Source organism: Podarcis tiliguerta, assembly GCF_965153285.1.
Source record: "Podarcis tiliguerta genome assembly, chromosome: 3".
Taxonomy (NCBI): domain Eukaryota; kingdom Metazoa; phylum Chordata; class Lepidosauria; order Squamata; family Lacertidae; genus Podarcis; species Podarcis tiliguerta.
Genome location: NC_139536.1, coordinates 7535862 through 7552652, shown reverse-complemented (window position 1 = coordinate 7552652; position 16791 = coordinate 7535862). Strand labels below are relative to the sequence as shown.

The window sequence follows — 16791 nt, the reverse complement described above, 5'->3', positions numbered from 1 at the left end:
GAACCTGGTTCACCAGATTACGAGTCCACCGCTCTTAACCACCACACCAAGCTGGCTCCTCACAATGATGTTTGTTTGTTCAGTTTCTGCCTTCCGGAGTTCACAGCATTAGAAACAACACCTAGATCCACACATACATTGGAAAAGTAAACCTGGTTGATATGGCTTTCAAGTGGTCTTTTCGCTTTCCAACGTTTCTGGAATGTTTGCAAGAAACTTTAATTAGCAGTAAGACATATATTATGCAGATGACACAACCTTGATGGCAGAAAGTGAGGAGGAATTAAAAAAACTTTTATTGAGGGTGAAAGAGGAGAGCGCAAAATATGGTCTGAAGCTCAACATCAAAAAAACGAAGATCATGGCCACTGGGCCCATCACCTCCTGGCAAATAGAAGGGGAGGAAATGGAGGCAGTGAGAGATTTTACTTTCTTGGGCTCCATGATCACTGCAGATGGGGACAGCAGCCACGAAATTAAGAGACGCCTGCTTCTTGGGAGGAAAGCAATGGCAAACCTAGACAGCATTTTAAAAAGTAGAGACATCACCTTGCCAACAAAGGTCCGTATAGTAAAAGCTATGGTTTTCCCAGTAGTGATGTATGGAAGTGAGAGCTGGACAATAAAGAAGGCTGATCGCCGAAGAATTGACGCTTTTGAATTATGGTGCTGGAGGAGACTCTTGAGAGTCCCATGGACTGCAAGAAGATCAAACGCATCCATTCTTAAGGAAATCAGCCCTGAGTGCTCCCTGGAAGGACAGATCGTGAAGCTGAGGCTCCAATACTTTGGACACCTCATGAGAAGAGAAGACTCACTGGAAAAGACCCTGATTTTGGGAAAGATGGAGGGCACAAGGAGAAGGGGATGGCAGAGGACGAGATGGTTACACAGTGTTCTCGAAGCTACAAACATGAATCTGACCAAACTGCGGATGGCAGTGGAAGACAGAAGTGCCTGGTGTGCTCTGGTCCATGGGGTCATGAAGAGTCGGACACGACTGAACGACTAAACAACAACAACAAGACATATATGATCAGCAACGGAGAACCTGGCCAATGGCCTAAAGTCAGTGGTGGAGAATCCTTTGACTGAGCATTCAAGATCTAGATGTTAAGCAATCTGTTTCTAAAATTCTAGCAAACCATAGCAGTACCTCATACTACGAAATTATATTTTGCAAGTGGGAAGAGCCCACCTGACCCCGCCCCAAATCTCTCTCTCTCTCTCTCTCTCTCTCTGTGTGTGTGTGTGTGTGTGTAAACTACTATTTAGCCCTGTATTGGGATGTTTTTAATGATTGACATTTTATTATTATTTTTATATTTTGCTGGAAGCTGCCCAGATAGGCTGGGGGGACTCAGCCAGATGGGCAGGGTATAAATAGTAAAACTATTATTATTATTTAATTAAGGTTAGTTTGACCTGCCATGTTGATTCAACATGGTGTCTGTTGTCCAAATGTAGACAAAGGCTATCTCCTCCACCTCAGGAATCCTCGTGTCAAATTTAGTAAAGGTAAAGGGATCCCTGACCATTAGGTCCAGTCGTGACCAACTCTGGGGTTGCGGCGCTCATCTCGCTTTATTGGCCAAGGGAGCCGGTGTACAGCTTCTGGGTCATGTGGCCAGCATGACTAAGCCACTTCTGGCGAACCAGAGCAGCACACGAAAATGCCATTTACCTTCCTGCTGGAGCGGTACCTATTTATCTACTTGCACTTTGATGTACTTTCGAACTGCTAGGTTGGTAGGAGCAGGGACCAAACAACGGGAGCTCATCCCGTCGCGGGGATTCGAACCGCTGACTGCGCCACTCACCCCACGTCGCTCCGGAGCCCCAAAACCAGGTCTCCCCGCAAGTAGGGGAGGCGCTAATGGCACGAGCCGGATCCCAAGCCCACGGTCTTCTTCCGACCATGGTTTTTAGCGGGTCTCTGCCTCGCCATAGGCGGTCAGACCCTTTTTTCCAGAGAGCGGTTCCCTCCGAGACGGAGGAAATCTGCCATTGCCCGGCGCGCCAACCCGGAAGCTCTGGTTCTAAAAGGATATAGGGTGCTTTTGGATGTGGCATGAGAAGAAGATTCAAGGACAACCAAAGAAACATTTAAACAATTGGGAATGGTTCCTTTTCTGATGTAGTTCCATCGTTTCATGCTTTCTGGATGCCCCATGATAATATTATAATGTAGTTGTGTTCTGTGTTATAAATCAAGCAATGCTAGTTCTTTCTTTTTGTATTCCAACGTATTTCTTCTCAATGAAAAATCTGGTGTGTCATGAGCAAAGCGTGACCCTGAGAAAAACTTTTGAGAAGCACCGTGCTAGAGGCTATGTATTCCAGTTAGGTAGTTTGCCCCATTCCACATAGGCACACAAATGCTCAAAATTAAATTTATTTATATTATTTATTCCATTTATATCACAACCTCATTCCCTTCATGTTCTGGCCTGAAGCTTTGTCTACTGATGATGCTTCCAATATTTAGCTACCGACTTCAAGCCAAGACCTTGGTTCATTGCTTCAAATCAGTTTGGATTCAGAGCTGTGTGCAAAGGAAGGCACATGTGAAGGTTTGGATTTCAACGTTGGCCTTCCAGAGATCACTACAGATCCCCTTCCCACAGCGTTTGAGAAAGAAAACCACCTGATAAGTCTTTCAAGTGGTATTACTGCTTTTCAGACATCTCCTGAAATTTTCCAAGAAACTTGCAATATATATGGCGAACAACAGAGAACCTGGCAAATGGCCATTTTGTGACTATTTGTGTTTTTAACAGATCAAAGTTAAGGACACAAGGTTCACTGTCCTTCTTTTGTCCCTCATAGCCTAAACCCCGCAGGTCCTTGCAGAACCTACTTAAGTACCTTATCACCTACACCAGATTTCAACATTTGATTCCAAGTTTCCCACTTTCACTGGTGTGTTCTCTATTTTGGTCAGGCATAAAGTTCCATTTTTGGATGGTAGGTTGGGGAAGATGTTGTTCTTCTAAATATAGGCAGAAAGCTAGACTCTTCCCAATAAGCTTTAGTGTAATCTTTACACCCCATCTTTTCTCACTACAACAACCTAGTAATGTCAATGAAATGAAATCCATATTAATATGTGCCTATTTGCATGGCTCTGAAGACATGTTTGCTTGGATTGATGTGACTTCACTCAATGCCTATAACTAAATTTGAGACACGGGTGGCACTGTGGGTTAAATCAGTGCTTCTTCCTCAGGTGTCAAGGAAGCCAAAGCTTGCTCAGAAAGTCCACTTGCTCTTCAGTAAAACCATGTTAAAGGCAAAGATTCCTGCCCACTTTGGGACACTATATTCTTATAAATGATGGATGTTTCTTTAATCAATGATTAGATTGTGGTATTCAGTAGATGTCTCTTTACCCTGTTCCCAAATTTTGCAAATGCCTGCACATCTGAGAACAGAGCACACAACAGAGAGACGAGTAAAAAAATAAGTACTCCAAAAACATATATTCAACTTCCTTTATATCCAGAATTAATAGAAGCTGTAAAGGTAAAGGGACCCCTGACCATGAGGTCCAGTCGTGACCAACTCTGGGGTTGCGGCACTCATCTCGCTTCCGGGTCATGTGGCCAGCATGACTAAGCCGCTGCTTCTGGCGAACCGGAAAAGCTGTTTACCTTCCCGCCAGAGCGGTACCTATTTATCTACTTGCACTTTGACATGCTTTCGAACTGCTAGGTTGGCAGGAGCAGGGACTGAGCAACGGGAGCTCACCCCATCATGGGATTCGAACTGCCGACCTTCTGATCGGGAAGTCCTAGGCTCTGCGGTTTAACCCACAGCGCCACCATAGAAGCAGTACCTCAATGCAATTAAGTGAAGTTTCTTTCTAGTCTATATTAATTCACCACTTGGCTTGGGATCACTAGATAGAATCTTAAGAGCACCATACTTGCAGGTAGTGACTGAGATAGGTAACTAATCACTAGTCATTTATAACTAGTCACTTAGATAAAAGCGAGAGATTAGATCGTAATTTTACTTGGTCTTGATCAAGAGCCAAGAAGTCACTTATTGCATCATTCTGAGGATTGGCACCAGTTCCTAGGCGTTGATGTACTTTTGGCCCCCTCAGTGTTTTTTTTTTTGTTTGTTTTTTTGTTTTTTTTTAGAGGGATGGGGCTCCCTCAGTGTTCAGAGGGCATTCAACTCTGCCCCCTGGCTCATCTTGAGAAGCTGACCCCACCGGGTGGTAGAGAGGGAAAACCAATGAAATGTATAGTCTTCCTTATCCATTCTGAGATGGCTTAGATTTTTTTTTATTGTACTAACTGCAGCTTCTGGGGCAAGCATGGGAGGAAGCCCCACATAGAGTGCATTGCATTATTCTAGTCTTGAAGTAACTAACATGTGAGCTACTGTGGCAAGGCTTTCCCGATCCAGGAAAGGTCATAGCTGTTGAACCAGCCGCAGTTGATATAAGGTGCTTGTCAGCACTCCACTGGCCTCAAACTTTGTCAAAAACATTTTAAATTTCGAGGAGTTATCCTTTGAAGGAGCCTCCAGAATTTGGAAAATTTTAGTTTTTGTTGGTGATCCAAAAACTAAAAACCTGGAGTACAGGATCACTGCCTTGGTTGGGCCAAATTGCAACTATAAAAATGATGGCACTGCCGTACCTCCTATATTTCTAGAATCATAGAATCATAGAATCATAGAATCATAGAGTTGGAAGAGACCACAAGGGTCATCGAGTCCAACCCCCTGCCAAGCAGGAAACACCATCAGAGCACTCCTGACATATGGTTGTCAAGCCTCTGCTTAAAGACCTCCAAAGAAGGAGACTCCACCACACTCCTTGGCAGCAAATTCCACTGTCGAACAGCTCTTACTGTCAGGAAGTTCTTCCTAATGTTTAGGTGGAATCTTCTTTCTTGTAGTTTGTATCCATTGCTCCGTGTCCGCTTCTCTGGAGCAGCAGAAAACAACCTTTCTCCCTCCTCTATGTGACATCCTTTTATATATTTGAACATGGCTATCATATCACCCCTTAACCTCCTCTTCTCCAGGCTAAACATGCCCAGCTCCCTTAGCCGATCCTCATAAGGCATTGTTTCCAGGCCTTTGACCATTTTGGTTGCCCTCCTCTGTACACGTTCTAGTTTGTCAGTGTCCTTCTTGAACTGTGGTGCCCAGAACTGGACACAGTACTCCAGGTGAGGTCTGACCAGAGCAGAATACAGTGGCACTATAACTTCCCTTGATCTAGATGCTATACTCCTATTGATGCAGCCCAGAATTGCATTGGCTTTTTTAGCTGCCGCGTCACACTGTTGGCTCATGTTAAGTTTGTGGTCAACCAAGACTCCTAGATCCTTTTCACATGTACTGCTCTCAAGCCAGGTGTCACCCATCTTGTATTTGTGCCTCTCATTTTTTTTGCCCAAGTGCAATACTTTACATTTCTCCCTGTTAAAATTCATCTTGTTTGTTTTGGCCCAGTTCTCTAATCTGTCAAGGTCGTTTTGAAGTGTGATCCTGTCTTCTGGGGTGTTAGCCACCCCTCCCAGTTTGGTGTCATCTGCAAATTTGATCAGGATGCCCTTGAGTCCATCATCCAAGTCGTTGATAAAGATGTTGAATAAGACCGGGCCCAAGACAGAACCCTGTGGCACCCCACTAGTCACTCTTCTCCAGGATGAAGAGGAACCATTGATGAGCACCCTTTGGGTCCGGTCAGTCAGCCAGTTACAAATCCACTGAGTGGTAGCATAGTCAAGACCGCATTTTACCAGCTTCTTTACAAGAATATCATGGGGCACCTTGTCAAATGCCTTGCTGAAATCAAGGTAGACTACATCCACTGCGTTCCCTTCATCTACCAGGCTTGTAATTCTGTCAAAAAATGAGATCAGGTTAGTCTGACATGACTTATTTTTCAGAAATCCATGCTGACTATTGGTGATCACAGCATTCCTTTCTAGGTGCTCACAGATTGTTTGCTTAATGATCTGCTCCAGAATCTTCCCTGGTATTGATGTTAGACTGACTGGGCGGTAATTATTTGGGTCCTCTCTTTTCCCCTTTTTGAAAATAGGGACAACATTTGCCCTCCTCCAGTCTGCCGGGACTTCGCCTGTTCTCCAGGAATTCTCAAAGATGACTGCCAGTGGTTCTGAGATCACATCTGCCAGTTCTTTTAATACTCTTGGATGCAGTTCATCTGGCCCTGGAGACTTGAATACATCTAAACTAGCCAAGTATTCTTGTACTATCTCCTTAGTTATTCTGGGCTGTGTTTCCTCTGCTGAATCATTTGCTCCAAATTCTTCAGGTCGGGCATTGTTTTCTTTATCGGAGAAGACTGAGGCAAAGAAGGCATTGAGGAGTTCAGCCCTTTCTGTGTCCCCTGTTTGCATTTCACCATCTTCTCCTCTGAGTGACCCCACTGTTTCTTTGTTCTTCCTTTTGCTACGAACATACCCATAGAAGCCTTTTTTGTTGCTTTTAACCTCTCTAGCAAGCCTGAGTTCATTCTGTGCTTTAGCTTTTCTGACTTTGTAGAGGTTTATCAATAGCTACAGAAGATAGAAAACAACAAAACTGGTAAAACATTATTTGAAAAATTATACATCCCAATAACAGTTCAAGATTACAATATAAAAACATTATATTAACTTCTTGTTTGGCGATCACTCATAGCCAAGTAAGAGTGTCTCCCATAAACACAGTATTAACAATGAGTCCGTAAGTGACTGTGGAGGCCAATTCTGGATCCACACATCCTTCCACAGTGGAGATATAGGTTTCCGGGTGGGAATTGATCACAGTGAGGGTTAGCCAAGTGTGCCTTCCTCTTAACACGTTTCTCCTTGTGTCCTGAGTTTGACTATCTTCAAAGCCCATGACACCTTTGGTAAAGGTTGTTCTCCAACTGGAGTGCTCACAGGCCAGTGTTTCCCAATTGTTGGTGTTTATACCACATTGTTTTAGATTTGCCTTGAGATGGTCTTTAAACATCTTTTGTTGACCACCAGCATTACACTTCCCATTTTTAAGTCTGGAATAGAGTAGTTGCTTTGGAAGACGATAATCAGGCATGCGAACAAGATGACTGCTCCAACGAAGTTGATGTTGAAGAATCATTGCTTCAACATTGGTGATCTTTGCTTCTTCCAGTACAGTAGCATTAGTTCGTCTGTCTTCCCAAGTGATGTGTAAAATTTTTCGGAGACACCGTTGATGGAATCTTTCGAGGAGTTGGAGATGGTGTTTATAAGTGGTCCATGTTTCACAAGTACACAGTAAGGTTGGTAGTACATAAGAGGCAGTGTGGCTGTATTTAACATCATGTGGAAGCATGCAGCAATCCACTTCCATAGGATGCCGGTGTTAATTCAGGGATCACCAAAAATAGCTTGGTCAAATCCAAATCGGTAGAATTCAGTAAGAGAGGTCCTGTTGGGAGATTAACAATAACAACAAACAATTTGCGAGACAGATAACCCTTCTCCTGTAACACCATTATTGTGTCATCCTATTTTCTATAGCACAGATAGAGTGTTCCCTTTTGAAAAATGGGAAAAGGTGGCCCAATAGGGCTTAAATACATTTACAAAAGAATAGCTGGAATAGCTATACAACAAATGGTTCAAAACGTCTACAACTGCATGTTAATCCATCAAGTCATTTCCATAGCATGGAATTCTGCAGAAAAGGGACAAAGTCATTAACCATGTTTGAAAATTGTTTTCTTTGAAAATGTTTTATACTGTATATGTCAGACCCAGTGGCAAAGTCTTAATTTATTTAATTGATAAAGTGTTGCTAATCTTTCAATGGCAAAATTATCCAAGTGGAAAACAAGACAGGAAAGAGACTTGGGACAAGAGATGGATGATACTTTATTGTAAATAATGTGGCAAAATAAATAAATAAATCACTTTTGAGCTATTTCTGCTAGTGTATGAGAAAGGAGTGCCTCCTTTGTAAATGTATTTAAGCCCTATTGGTCCACCTTTCCCCATTTTTCAAAAGGGAACACTCTATCTGTGCTATAGAAAATGCACAACACATTGGTAAGTAAAATGGACAAAATGACCTCTCCACAATGTTGGAGAAACTGTGAGAATGATGGAACATTTATACACATGTAGTAGGAATGCCCACTGATTGATCCTTTCTCATTGCAGATATTTCAGGAGATAGAACACATTACATCTTAGTTGACTACTTTAGATCCAAAAATGGCACTAATTTCAGTATTTGAGGATGAAATACTCAAATAATATCTATTATTAGGGTCAGAGACTTAATTTTGCATCTTATAACTTGCATTGTTATGCGAACTAATATCCAGATTGCTATGTTTATTCTTGGGACTTAAAATTGATGAAAAGGTTGTCAATGTAAGAATCTATAAAGCTTTTATAAAACATGGTTCAATTTCATTTCATCTCCAACAAAGAAGGAACATGCTTATAAACCACCCAAGACACACGTGAACCCATGGAATGGCACTTTTTAGAATGGCAGCTATTGAATTCATGTTTTATTTTATAATTACTAATACAACTGGACCTAGCTGGAGTTGTTAAGGGGGACAGGGGAAAACTGCAATTTGTTGTATGCTTGTTCAAAAGTAATAAAAATATTTTTTTTTGAAAATGCTTTCCTAACAAGAGGAAATTGGGTTTAAACCAAACCTAATTAAAGAGAGCTTATAATTTAAATAAAGTTGAAAGACGATGGTTTCTATGATCTGGTACATTGGTGGGAGATAGAGGCTATCAAAGAAGTGAGGTGTGTCAAGGAACAACAAGGCAAGGAACAACCCACAGGAGTGGAATGTTCCTGAAATTATTAAAGTTGGATTCAGTTAACAGAAAAATGGAGGGGTGTGTGTAGGACGAAATAGTACAATTAAATGCACGAAGTAGCCTATAAAAAGGAAACCCAGGAGAAGCTTCCAGAATCTTATTTGATGAAGCTGAAAACACCTGTTGTGACCATCAGAGACATCTTTTCCTTTCTTTTTGAGATTGTGAGTATGCTATCGCAGGTTGGAAGCAAATATCCTTTCCCTTGAAGCGGGAAATAGAATCAGCAGAATGCTCCTTTCAGAAGTGCTTTTGTTCAGTCAGGATACAGAACAGGGAAAGGGGATTAAGCCTATGCAGGAGGGAATAATACTTCTCCTGAAGACACAGGTTCACGGTCTGGGCATGCTCCTGACTGCAGCCCTGAACATGGCTGTCTAGGTTTCTGCAGTGGATAGGAGTGGATTTGCAGTTAAGGTTGTGCACCAATTCTGCCTGTTCCTTGAGGTGAATGAGTTGCCCAAAGTGACACATGCCTTTGCTACATCCCGTTTGGATTATTGTAATGTGTTGTATGTGGGAATGCCTTAGGAAGGTGCTCAGGACCTTCAACTGGTTCAAAGACCTGCAGCCAGACTGTTGACAGGGGCTGGTTATGGGGAGCACGACACCTCATTGCTAGAACAGCTTCACCGGCTAGCAATCTGTTTCCAGGCAAAAGGAGACTTGCTGTTTCAAAAGTTATGGCTTAGCACCTTGTATAAGTTTGTGGAGGCTATTATCTGTGTAACAATATGAGTTCAATTTCACTAGGCTCAGTAGATTCTTTGGATGTAACTTTGGCTTTGAGGCAACTACGAGCCCCAAGTCCCAGGTGCAGAGGAGAATTTGTCATAAAAGATTTAGTGATAGCAATGGTCAGGGATGGATTGAGAAAAAGATTAGACTTACTCATGGTGAATAAGTCAATAAATGATTAGAGGTGGCCCAAGGCATCGTACTGACCGAGACAAGCTAAACAGTGCCCGTCTCAAATATGCTACATGAGGCAGTTGCTTTATTTTATCTAATACAGTGGTACCTCGGGTTACAGATGCTTCAGGTTACATACGCTTCAGGTTACAGACTCTGCTAACCCAGAAATAGTACTTCGGGTTAAGAATTTTGCTTCAGGATGAGAACAGAAATCACGCAGCAGCAGCGGGAGGCCCCATTAGCTGGAGTGGTACCTCAGGTTAAGAACAGTTTCAGGTTAAGAATGGACCTCCAGAACGAATTAAGTTCTTAACCCGAGGTACCACTGTAGTAGCTCCAACAAGGGCCATGATGGCTGCATATGCCCTCCAGAGACAGAAAAACACCTTATTTATTCTCCTGCTTTTAGTTGTCATTTCTGTTCTGCTCTACATTCACTGTTGTATTTTTATCCATGCTATTTTTGTCAGGTGCCCTCGTAGGGTGAATACTGAAATCCTTGCCTCATAAGGAATTGCTACATCCACTCAGCCAGCAGCGTTAGACACAAAGCTACAAGCGAGAGATAAAGGGAAGAGTAAAGCCGGAAGAGAAGACAATGAATGTTCTCCTTTGCACTGCCACTGCTGCCATGCTTTTCATCATGGCTGAGGCTCAGACTGCTAGCATGCCTTTTGAGGAAGAATTAGGTGCCACTCCTGAAGCCTTGCCTTTGGCTACCTGGATAATAAAAACGACTACCAAGTTGTATAAAACGCTGTGTAAACTGCGAGGCACATGTGATACCGATTGGAGTCATCTGCCTCAGGAACATCTGCTTATCCCAGAGATCCCTAGCGAAAGTAAATGCTCGCCCTCTACATTTGAAAAGGAAGGATGCCTGCAACTCCTTGCAGAGGGACTTTTTTCATATAGGATATTTTTGGAATACCTGCAGGAAACTTTATTTCCCAAGAAACCAGAGCTAACTCGGTACTTGTGGCCAGCAACAAAGTTTCTGGCCAATAACTTGAAGTCACAGCTGCAGAATCCTGATGGCATGAAACCTATACCTGACACCATTGACGACAATCTTGCTCATAAGATGGCAATGTATACTGGTTGGTCACCTGCAATTCTCAGGCACATCATACTTAGAAGGTACCTGAAGTTTATGGATACAGTTGCAAGTGCAATTCAGTCCATAAACACATCATAGATAACAGTAAATCATGTGCATCAACTGGCATTTAGAAGAGGACAACCATTTGGACAAAAAGAATGACCTTGAGTTTACCAGGAAAAAAATGTTTGAGAAGCCGCACTGCAGCCCACAGCTGACCACATCCTAATCTCCCCAGTGGGCCAAGATTGAGAGGTGGAAAGGAGTACAGGTATAACAATCAATCAGATCATCAGTTAGAACCCATTTAAAGTCTCTGCAGCCCTAAAACACACCTAAAAGTGGATAATTTGTGGAGAAAACCTTGAAGATGCCTAGAATACTTGCTCAACTGAAGAGAAAGCAGCAGGTGTTTAAAGTGCTTTGAATGCAAACTTCAGTCATTGGAAAGAAAGAAAAATAGAGGCTCGCAGAGAAAACTGGCAAAACCACTTTTCCTAATGGAAGCACTTGACTAACTTTAAGTTAGCTTCAGAACCAAACAAAATATAGAAATATTGTTATACTTGAGCTACAAGTGGCAACTGCATGTTTATTTATTCTATGTCCCATTAAGTCATCAGAACCACCAAGCAGGTTACATAAAACATCCATTGTGTACCAATAAAAAGAGAAATTAAAAAGAAGTTTTCAAAATGTTAAAACCAGAAGTTTCGAAAACAAGAAAACACAGCATATTGTTCTACCTGGAACAAGTGATATTTAGCCAAGAGACGAAACAGCAGTCATTCATTTATAATGGTAGGTCCTATGGCCTGCCCATGCTGATTTCTAAATTCAGTGAAACAACCAGCAAATAACTATTTCCTTCCTTTTTACAGTCTCAAGAGAAAAGGACTGATCCATTTTGTGATTCAAATCACTCTTGAAATACTGGTATATATACTGCCTAGTTTCAAAAATCAGAGAAAAACTAATAAAAAATAGGAAATTATCAATGCACAACATGAAGATATTAACAATTGCTTCTCCACAGAACCATGTCTCAAGATTTATAGTGATTATGAATAACTTTTGTTGGTAAAAGAATAAGAGGGAGAGAAAAAATAAGGTTAATTTGGATGAAGAGTGTCACAGGTATAGGCTTATATGATAAGATTGTTATAATGTCTCCTAGGATATTATTGTGAAGGGCAGGAATCGAATGTTATTGATTGATAATAAAAACAAACATTGACATAAATTTCTTTAAAATCAATGTGATTTATTGTTCTACTAATTCTCCCCTCCTTCCTTCCTTCCTTCTTTCCTTTGGTAATTGCTTTAAGGTTTAACTGTACACATTCTGAAACAATTAATCACCCAGATGCATGGATCAGATCAGATCAGATCAGATCAGATACTTTATTCGGCTATAAGCCCACAAGGTAAAACCAATCAATCAATAAAATAGCATTTTACATTCTAAAATATCAACTAAAATATTTCAACGCAGGATCTCCTTCACGTTACGTACCATCTCTAGATATACCATATTGTGGCCTTGAGTATAAGGATGGTGGATAAAGTTTACTAGATTTTTAATAGTCATGTAGCATTCCATGAAGTCTTTTCTATGAAAGAACTGAATTCAGGAATCTGGCAACCTGTAATGTTCTATAAGAGTCAATGTCCTGGAGTAGATAGGCAAGATGTAATTCGGGTGGTTTAGCAACAGTTTCCAAAATGATTGAACTCAGAATCCTTGATCGGGGAACAAAATATAAAGGACAATTAAACAAGATATGATAAAGGGATTCTATTGATTTGTTGTCACATGCGCATAAAACCGAGGTTTTACCGTTAGAAAATCTATTGCTCAGCACGTTTGAGGGGAACACATTAAATCTGGCTCTAACAAAAGCGAATCTATGCGACGCAACCGATAAGGTAGACAGATATCGAGGTATCTGGGACATAAATGTAATGCCATGGATCACGTTAATCTCTTACAAGCAAGATGAAAAAGCAGGATGTTAGAAACAAGAAACTAAAGGTTTCATAAGGAAGAGCAGGCATTAATAAGTGGAAAGTCTGCTGATTGCATATGGCAGAATTCCCTCTAACATTTAGAACCAGCAAGAATTTCTAGGACAAAAGAATGCCTGTTTTGTCACTGGGCAGAATGTTGCGTGTGTAGGTCCCCAGGCCACCCCTCAAATAACTTCGCACATAACACGTAATTTTAGTTTTGGTTTTTTGGGCACTATTTTGGCCACAACTTTATTAAAATACAAAATCAGTGAGTGGTTGTTTAGACATTGGTTATGACTATCTGTCCCCCCACCTGGGACTGAACTGACATCCCGAGGCCCAATCGGTAGCCAGTAGAAGGGAAAGTCAAACTTGGGGGTCATTTGAGCTAAGCGTCGGACCCACGCCGCTCACCCCAGCAGCTCCCCGAAAGCTTGCCGGCCCTAGTTCCATGACAGGGATTCCCATGACAGGGATTGGGTGGCCCTGGTCCCATGACAGGGATTGGACGAAATCGTGGCAAGCCCCAGGATTCCTTTAACGGAATTCCCTTCAGCGCAATAGGAGGGGCAGGCACAGCCTATCCTGACCCCTCCACCACCAGCATATTATAACCAATGCCTAACCGCCACACGAGCTCTAACGCTCGCCGCCAACCACTCACAAACCCAACCATGAACCCAATTTAGTAGCCACCGCATCCAGCCAAACATCATTCCCCAAATCAGAGAGGTGCACTCCATCTGCCCGGTAAAGGGCCTCAGCCTTAAAATTAATGTCTGGGTGCGAAATCACCAAACCACCCAGCTCCAATACCTTCACACAAACAGCAGAGTTAATGCGCTTCCTGGCCCTTTCAGCGGCCTCCGGGCGGGAAACACCGCGCCAGGTTTGCCTCTGCAACAGGTGAGACCAAATTATTCTCACTGAAGGGAATAAGGCTGCCAATGCCTCCAAATCCCTTTTGGATTGAGGTGCGCAAAGCAAGGCAATCAATAGTTGCCACATCATTTTTTCCCAGCTGCACCACTATGGCCATAGGGTGGGGAGGTCCGAGAGCAGCCGGCGACCAATCAGCGGCATAAACTCTCCCCATGACATTCCGCGTCTGGAAAACCATGACACTTGCACGTGCTGCGGGAGGCCGAGACACGCTCCCCTTACAGACTGCCTCGCTCTGCTGCCAGCCCAATGAACGATGCTGTGTCCCACTATCCAGATGCGGACCAGCGTGGGATCTACAAGGGTTGAAACAAACAAGCATTAGTACCAAACTCAGCATTTTGTTTCACACATAACCCTTGAAAGCATCCGATTTCCATCTCCCCCAAATCCTTGATCCTGGCAGCTGAGAAGCCCCAATGGGCCGCCATAGTCGCTGCACCTATGCGAAAGGAATGAGGGGCGAAACCAGAGGCCGAGATCCCACAAGCAGAGATGGCCTTATGTATGACTTATGTGAACTGGTGTCGCGCCAAAGGGTGACCATTTTATTGCATGAGTAGGGGGCTGTCCCCAGGAGGTCTCAAGGCCAAGTACTTCCTTACATCCTTGACCGGGCACGGGCCCACCTCCCCAGTCACTGGGAGGCAGACAACCTCCCCCCGACCCAGCTGGTCAGTTTTGGAGTTGCGCACTACAAGTCTCAACTCCAAAAGGGAAACGCATATATCCCGAAGGAGCAACCCACGAGAACCAGCAACTTCTAGGTTCGAGCCAGCCCCCAGGGGAATGAAAAGCCAAATATTTCTGGTATCCAATAGCAGGGCAAGGCCCACCTTACCTGTGACTGGAAGCCTGATGATGGCAACCCTGCTCACTAGGTCTGACTTAGAGCTCCAGACACTTATGACAAGCTCCAAAGCAAATAAGGAAAAATCCAGAGGCAGTAAGCCTCCAAACTTTCAGCCCCGTGCTGGCTCCAACACAATTTCCCCAACCCTCAGTACACCAAAATTACAATGGAATACTGAAAGAACTCTCGTCTAGATCTAGTACCAGGAGACAAGTATTAACTTGTTGCAGATACTGCATAGGTCAAGATTGACCGCTTCCTGCCTGCAGTCCTGTGAAGGCTGGAGCCTATTCCAACCTTCCGAGACCCTGCGCATGACACACTTTTAGAAGGGTCTCTGAAAAATTAAAGCTTTACTCTAGCAGACATTGCAGCGGACTGAATTCTGATAGTTTTAACAGTGCATCTGATCTGCAGCAGGTGGGCGAATTACTGCAGGTCCTGCTCAGAGGATGGAGGCAAGTTCCTCTGAATGGCCGAGGACTGCCAGCTAAACGCTAAGAACTCAGTCCAGGCCTTTTCATAAGACCTGAAAGCAGAAGGGGAAATGTAAGCTACTACTCCTCTTAATTATCAATTGTTGCCAAAGTGCCACAGGAGCTCCAGAAAATCCGGCAATAGCTGGGCGTCCAGAGCCCAGGATCTGAAGCTCTACAACTGAAAACAGGATAGAGTGACAGCGAAAACATTAGATGATCCCATAATAAAGTGAGCAGAAACACAATATTAAACCTTAAGCAGTGCAGCTGGAAAGCACATAAAGGGGGGGGGCAGAGACTCTGCCAAAGCATGAGGACCATTTTGCCAGGACCCTCACACTGCCTGGTTATCAGACCAAGACAGACCCGACGGTCCCTGTACTTCTCAGTCCAGATGTGCGCTGACACCACAATGGGGAAAACTCAAGAAAAGTTAGGTCACATGTGATTGCCTTGCCCTGCCAGGCTCAAGGCCACTGTACAGGATGATGACGGGACGCCGGGCCATGAGACCACCTGGCCAAGCAGGAATGGAAGGGGCAGCCTGGAAAAACCACCCTGCATGCCAATTTTTATTTTTTATTTTTTTTAACTGACCTAGCAATGATAGAATCTGACAAAGCAACATTTGCTATCAGAGGAAGTATTACAAGAATAACGTCCTTCACGGCAACCAGCTTTTCCACAGGCAAGCAGAGGTATGAGCAACGGTATCCAGCTAGCCCCCAAATACGTTAAAAGGGGCAGTAGGAGCCACTGTCCTATCCACTGGGAACACCCAGCTCCTCAGAAAATAAAAGGGACGTACAGTAAGCCTTAGCAGAGGCTGGTGTCACATGAACCAGCCAGTAAGATAATCCAAATAATGGTACCCCCATTTAAATGAGTCTTGACTCGCAATGTTCAATCCAGAAAGACGCTAAAGGACTCGAATGCTGCACAGCCTATAGCGCAACCCATTGGGATCGCCTTATAAATGTAAGGACCATCCAATTAAAGCCCAACTACTTATAATCTTGAGGATGAACCAGCAGCAGCCTAACAGCCAATTCAATATCGCATAATGTCAGCAAGGCCCTCTTACAATATGTTGGTAAGCTCAACTGCCTGATCCAAAGATGCATATTTCACAGAACAATTCCAGAGAGTCATTCACTGAGGTGCCTTTGAATGCGATAAATTATATGGGGGATAATATGGGGCTTTCTTAGGGACGATCCCCAAAGGGGATAAATGAAAATAGGAATAGCAGGAGAATCAAGGGGATCCCACCATACGTCCCAATGAAAGCTGCTTCTTAACCTTCTTACTTGCTACCACAGGTAGCTCTCTGACTGGCTTTGAGTTGCTGTATTCTGAGCCACTGGCTGAAAAGCCAGATCCCAAACCTTGGGAAAACCCTTCCCACAAGCACAAAACCACTGACCCATCTAGATAACCTTTTAGCCAGGCTTTCAAGGAAGATAAAGTAAAGGTAAAGGTACCCCTGCCCGTACGGGCCAGTCTTGACAGACTCTAGGGTTGTGCGCCCATCTCACTTAAGAGGCCGGGGGCCAGCGCTGTCCGGAGACACTTCCGGGTCACGTGGCCAGCATGACATCGCTGCTCTGGCGAGCCAGAGCCGCACACAGA

At 43.5% G+C, this 16791-nt stretch overlaps 1 long non-coding RNA gene across 1 annotated transcript; it reads left to right on the top strand.

The window, feature by feature from the left end:
- The first annotated feature begins 8924 nt into the window (after positions 1-8924).
- LOC310674009 lies at positions 8925-12130 on the top strand. Its single transcript, XR_014509305.1, has 2 exons — positions 8925-9019; positions 10241-12130. It is a non-coding gene; the product is annotated as an uncharacterized lncRNA (long non-coding RNA).
- The last annotated feature ends 4661 nt before the right edge of the window (positions 12131-16791 follow it).